Below are 7,292 nucleotides of genomic sequence, written 5' to 3'. Positions count from 1 at the left end.
AGTCACATGTCAGAGTGAACCTATTCATAATCCTCAAACCAATATCATGGTTCCAACATAGGTTTATACTCAAAACCTTTTATTCTCAAGAACAATTTGTTATCCCAAAACAGTTTAAAACTCTTGTTTTTCTGTAAACTCTTTCAAACTGTTCTAAAAACCCGGATACTGTTTAATTCTCTCCAAAACAGTTCCAACAATAGATTCAAACAGCAACTTCTCAAGGCTGTTGAAGAACACAAATATGTTTCATATTTATCAAAACCAGATTCCAAAATAACAACATCATAAAACTGTTAAAAACAGTTTATCATCTTAACTTCAAAACCAATATCAAACTCAACAGTTGATAATCAACGGTAGTTTAAAAACTCACAGTTTATACTCAATGGTAGTTTATAACTCACTTAGATCCTCAAAAATAGAATCATAAACCAAACTGTTTAAAACATTAATCTGCATCCTTTTTACCCATAAACATATTCGAAACAGTAACAGCTTATCTGCTGTTTAAAACAGTATAACATCTTCGAAATCCAGATTCAACAATTAAGCCACAAATATATAAAGGAATCAGTTTCAAATCTACTCACCTTATGAAACAGATTTCTTGAAGATAAGCACACAGCAAAAGCTTTAATCTTAGCACAGAGTCTTCAAGAATACTTTTCACCGCCACAAACTTTCTTTCTCTTTCTCTTTCAATTGAAATGATATGATAAAATCTTATCTTTTATTTCTTTAAATACTCTCACCAAGGCGGTGAAGATTATTTTAGTTATAAAAACTCAAAGGCGGTGAAAATTTCCTCCAATAGTAATAATCTTGGGCGGTGGTTTTGCATTATAAAATTCATGATTTCTTAACCATGAAGACATAAGTTTTTCAATAATAAAATAATGATTCCACCCGAATCATTTAAACACAATAAACACCACCTCATGTATGCTTCACACCACATTCATACATGTATAAATCATTTATGGCATGTCATCTTTTCACATATATGCATACACAATATCACGTTCACATACATAGTTCATGCATTTCTACTTAGATATGCATATTTCACGTAATCCACATAATAAACATGTATAAATTACCTCAACCCAGGTTATCGCGGACCTGGTTATAACACTTGGTAGGAAACATCCCCAATATACCAACAACTATTTTAGTGGCCATTCAACATATTAAGTGGTTGCACTAAGAAAATATTTTAAATGAAGTTTAACATAATGAAATTAGATCATCCTTCCAACTTCTTCACACAAAGATGAACAAAAGGAAGCTACCAACATATCCAGAGCATCAACATTTCTACGCAATTATGAGTCTTATGATATGGATACAATGGAAAGACACTAGATATTGTTAGTGAAAGGGTTTTGCGTTGCAACATTAGGGTCTATATAATGGAGGTAATAATGTTCTATTATATATGTATTATTACGAGTGAAAACAGGAAGTTCAAAAAGGCAAATGGAGGGTGGAGTGGTGTTTGAAGCTTTGCTCCAAAACCAAAGGCTGACTTTTTTCTCCAGATGGGTTTGATTATTCAATTGTTTTATGCTTAACATTTTAATATAATAATTTAAAGATAATGATCACTTTCAATCATTTGAAACTTGTAACAAATGTCTTTGTCAAATTCATGTCTGAATTTGATCTTAACCATCATAAGTCTTTATTTATCTTGTTAAAAACTATTATAATTTACCCTTTTTTGTTGCAAACTAGTAATAGTTGAAGTTCAAAAAACAAAAACATGTATTTTCATTCATGTCCATGAACTTGTTCTTTGTAGTTGGTTCAAATTTGACAACCCTTTATAGGAGAGAAGACGAATACGAAAAAACGGATTTCCGAACAAGAGGAGAACTCCGATGAGGACTAGGAAAAGTGTTTCTGGCCAACGGAGAAGAAAAGGCGATTATTGGTGGATCAAATTCAATTTCTTGAAAGGAGTTTTGAGGAGGAAAATAAGCTTGAGCCAGATAGGAAAATTCAGCTTGCAAAAGAGGTTAATTTGAAGCCAAGGCAGGTTGCAATATGGTCTCAAAATCGTCGAGCACATTGCAAGACAAAATAGCTCGAGAAAGACTACAAGATCTTGAATTCAAGCTACGATAAACTCAAATCGGAGTTTGATTGCCTCCAAAAACACAATGAAAAATTAAAACATGAGATATTTGTCATAAAAAGCAGAGTGATCAACAATTTTTGTATTGAAGTTTATGTGATTTTGGGCAAATATTTGCATTTACATGTTTATAACCTATTTACATGTTCTAATAGGTTGAAATGCTCAAGGAAAAGTTGCATCAAAGGGAGAAAGGGGAAAAAGATTCAATTCCAAATGAATTCTCCACAGAAGAATTGGATTCAAATGCTCAGGAACCAAAACCATTATTACGAGTGACATTTGAAAAACCTTAAACCCTAAGAGGGTTGCTATCAAATTTGCCCTCTGAACTTGGCGATTTGAAAAACCTTAAAGTGCTCACAGTGGACTACAACATATTGATTTCAGTACCAGGTAAGCTTGTATTTATGCTCCCATTTCTTACTTCAGTTTTCCCACTTCTGGAGTGATATCATTCTCCCAACAGGTCGAAATATGATCAACCTAATTTAGGTACACATACACAAACAGGAAAACATATACAAACAAGAACAAGTTGAATTTACAAACCAAACTTCTTCAATTATACACCAATAAAGGCAAATACACCAATCACATATCATTTTCCATACACACAGTGGTGTTCATAGCACTTCAAATCAGACGTTTTGCACAAAAGTAATGAAGAAGGTCAATTTTGAAGAGAAAAAATGGCAGATAGGGTGTGATGAGTTAGGAGAAAAAATGGTCTTACCTCTTTCGATTTTGATGGTTCCCTCGTCCCCGTCTGTTGCAGAATCGAATGCAACCTGTTGCCAAGTTGAATGTGAAGAAAAAGAAAAGATCGATGGTGAGAATCAAGGGTTTTTGAGGAGCATTTCTTGAGTGTCTGATGGTGAGAATCGAGAGTATTGGGGAGAAGTATGAAACGTTGTTTGAAAGAAGGGTAACATAGGAAAAAAGTGAAGTCTGAATCGGATAGAGGATGGAGTGGTGATGGAGCGAATCAAACCTTATTGAACCATTCAGATGTTTTAAAATGCAAGCCAAACAACTTATTGTCTGACCGATTCAGACAAATACATCTGAATGGAATCAATAAGTGATAAACAAACAGCCCCTTAGACCTTGGGTGATAGACCTTGACCTCTTTCGCAAGAAACCTTTCTTGGGTATCTAAGGAGTGTTTTGGCTAGGGTTTTAAGTATGCTTTTTGTAGATATTTTTATGTTCTTATGCTTAGTTACTTTCAAGGTTTATGCTTTCTAGTTTCTTAGTTGCTTTGGCTACGAGTCTTTAAACCATTTCTCAAGTGTTCAACCTTTTGGTACTAAGTCTTTTAAATACATTTGATGTTGTGAAAACTTTTTTCTCTTGCTCTAAGTTACTAGATTGATTTCAACAAGCTTTTGTTTAATTGATTTTCTTTACTTTCTTTTATGTACTTATTTTTTTATTAATTCTTTTCTTTTACCACTTTCACCCAATTTCTTGCATTTTCTAGCATTGTCTAATCACTTTCATTTAATACCTTCTTCTTTAAATATGCAATGGAACCAATAAATTATAGGCTAACCACTCCCCTTGGCCATAAAGACAAATTGAGAGGAAATTAAGGCTAACCGATAACACTTGAATGACATGGAAGTAATCTTTTCAAGATACTAAAAAATGAATGTCATTTCCAAGCTCATGCAACTTGAGAGGAAAGATTGTGTTGTGGCTCGTATCACCCGTAGTGACTACTTGAGTTATGATATGTACAGGAGTTCTTGTCTCAACCTCTAGCTGAGTGCTCTTAGTTGATAGTTGGATGCTAATTTTTATATCCTAAGCTACTAGATGTAACGGTGCAACATCACCTTGATTTGATATATTCTACAACACCCATCCACTAAGTCTCAATTAAACTTTACACCCTTTCATTATATATTTTATTTAATTGTTTGATTTAACTGTAATTCACACACAAAGCTATTTCTTCAAATTCGCAATCTGAAGTTGACTTTTCAAATATTTCAAAACTTACATACCATGTGGATCTATAATTGGCATCAAATTGTATTACTTGTGATAGATTATAGTGTTTAAAGGTATATATTTGCATCACTATTCATTTGTCATTAGTTATTGGCTTTAGAAGGAGAAGAAGAGAGCAAAGACCTAAAATATATGCTCAAAACTCTCAAGTCATAGTAGGAAGAGGAGTAAACCAACTTCCACCTCCTAAACCACTAGTCGGAGGAAAGTATAACCTAGAAAAAACTACAACAACTAGTGAATCATGCAATTATACATGTCTAACTGACACTCCCGGATTCAATCAATCATTCAAATTAACATCAAGAACAAACAATTCAACAATGGCAGGTTAGAGAGTAGAGAGAGAGAATATTCTTCAAAGGTTCTTTGTATTGAATGCTTCAAAATATGACAATCAAAGTTCCCGGGTACAAGTTCTCTAAGATTACAAAAGATACCAACCTATTTATACAAGGAAAATACAAAGGAAATAAAAATATTGAATACAACATTTTAAGCACAAAGCATTGAACCCAACATTCTCCCACTTTGGATTCAAGCTCTAGAAATTGAAAATATCGAACACCTAAATCCCATATGCGTCTCAAACCTTCTTATAGAATTCTTGTATTGAATCTTCTCATCAAGCAACTCCAGAGCTTTAAGAAGTAAGAACCTTTCTCTTAAATTCAATATGTTTGACCCCGACACTTTGTTATCTTGAACTTTCTTCAATTCAAGCAGCTTCCTTATAATTTTGATTTTCCATCATTGTACTTTTTGAGTTCACCGAACCTCAGAAACCTTTTGGCACCCTTAGAGTTTTCATAAACCACCCCTGACTCTGGATCTTCAAGAATCATATACAAAGGATAACCACCAACGTCTTCTAAGTCTTGATTTGGTCTTTTCAGATTAACATGCTTTTGATTACTTTCATAGCCCATCTAGACATCTATAATTGAAGACAGTTTGCTCTGACATTTGAGAAACCTTTTGATAGCTTGTAATCCTCTAACTATTCCTTCCAATCTAATAGTCTGGTTTCTAATATCATGATACATAAACTCTAGGTCTTCCAAGTACAACTTAGGAAAAAATCATCTTCACGAAAGTTCCATTCTTTACCATCTTGCCTTGTGACATAGAAAATTGGATACCAAACTCTTACAAGTTTTCTGGCTTCCACCTTATTTATCGAGATAATTCAGTGCTTTGTTCGCATAAAGTGAATGGGTTGATGTTTGGATTTAAGGAAGCACTTGTATTCTGTACTATATTCAACTATTTTTTTATGAATACCCAAGACTTTATCAACACTTAAGGCTTTCAAATGACGAACAATATGTCAGTGTACAAGTCTTCAAGCTAAGGTTCTCGTATTCTAGCTCGTCCCACCCTGGAGTTTCAAGCTTCTCAGCAATAGGCACATATCTTCTTGAAGATTGAACATTTGAAGTTTGAGGCACCGAAGATGTACAAGGAACACATGGTGGTTCAACAAAAATTGGTGCATGATCTTCTTTCGACTCGAACTAAAATGGAAAGCTTGATTCTTCATCATTCATATTTGCTTCAAAGTCAAACAATAATTCATCTGAATCAGCAGCTTCACCTTCAGATTCAACATTAAAATCCTGAACTCCACCAACTTCATCTGCAAAAACATCATTATATCCAACATTGGCTGACAGACCCAGCAACCTCCTTGTTTCTACTGTGGAAACCTCTGTTTTTTCAACCACTGCCTCGATATCTGGGTCTGTAAATACTATCATTTACATGACCATTACCCTTTCACCACAATGATTGGAATTATGCTCATCAGAATCTTCACTAACTTCCATCTCTGCCCCTTGAGCTCTCGAAGACTCTGCCACTTTTTGGCTTTTGATCTCCCCCTCATGGTGATTAGGATCCTCCTAGTCATCATGTCTTTGTTAAAGAGTAGTGGCTTAAGCTCAGCACGAAGTTTCAAGAATTGAAACTCTATCTGAAAAAACACCAATTGAGTTTTGAATATTTATGATACTTTGGGATGAATAAGCAATTGTTGAACCAATTTGAAAAACTAGAAACAACAACACTTTGACAATTGTGAAACTCCGAAGATTTAAGGGCTTCAGATTCCTCCAACGATTGTCTAAGCAAACCAACTAAGTCTCATCCGCCGAGTCCATGTTAGGTTCAGAAATCAGCTTAGCATATAGCATGGACTTCAGATCATCCACCGAAAAGTTTGGTTCTTGTTGAGGTTGTGGTGGCGGCGAAGCACGAATTTCTTCTTCAACAGCTGGTTACTTTCCCTTTAACATTTTTTTCAAACCATTAACGTATCCTGAATAGCCTTTACGGCATCGTTCATAAATTCCCTTGACACAAAGTCGGGTAAAGTAACACCTGGATCACTTAGATTACCAGTTGAAACAACAGTTGAAAAAACTATTGTGCCTATGTTCAGCGTTGGAATAACGTTAGCATTGGTAGGACTTCTGACCTGTCCTCGTAAAAGGTCATCAAATGACTCTACTCTGGTCGTTCGGGCTTATTCACAAAGAATAGTAGGTTGAACAACAAATGCTCTCAGCTCTTGTGTATCTATCATGTTTAAAGGCTCTAGACTCAATGTGGTAATCAAAGAAGTTGTAGACGGAGCTACTGTCTACTATTTTCAATATCTAGTTCCTCCGAATGAGGAACAAATAGATTATGTTCTCGATTCCCATGAGAAGATGAAACTGATACCTATTGAGAGGCATCATAATGGCTAGGACGAGTGTGCATTTGCATAGTTGGGTGGACTATGTCTTCTTCAATGTCAACATTCAACGAATGAATGTCAACATTCAACAAATGAATGTCAACATCAGATGTGATTACCCGGGTCTCCTAAAAGTTTGAATAGGAACTAATTTTTCTTTTTATGTTCGTGTCACCCTCTCTCCATTGTTTTCTTCTTCCCATTCACTCAACCTCTCTGAATTTTGATCTAAGTCTCCCTCTTCCATCCTTTACGACTCCAAAATACTATCAATTTCGCCTTTATAGTAAAACTATGGAATAACATCATCGAAATTAAAATCTAATGGTTAATGCTCTTAATATTTATTTGTTCAGCTCCACCCGGATTTTGATCATTGTCATC

The 7,292-nt window shown here is 34.7% G+C and overlaps 1 pseudogene; it reads left to right on the top strand.

Annotated features, from left to right (window-relative positions):
• Positions 1-2,439, top strand: part of LOC112519922 — a 5,334-nt pseudogene extending 2,895 nt beyond the window's left edge.
• Positions 2,440-7,292: the final 4,853 nt, after the last annotated feature.

The sequence above is a fragment of the Cynara cardunculus genome (genome assembly GCF_001531365.2).
Source record: "Cynara cardunculus var. scolymus isolate 2C chromosome LG 10, CcrdV1, whole genome shotgun sequence".
NCBI lineage: Eukaryota > Viridiplantae > Streptophyta > Magnoliopsida > Asterales > Asteraceae > Cynara > Cynara cardunculus.
The sequence above is the reverse complement of the archived record's forward strand: the minus strand, read 5'-3'. Positions and strand labels throughout refer to the sequence as shown.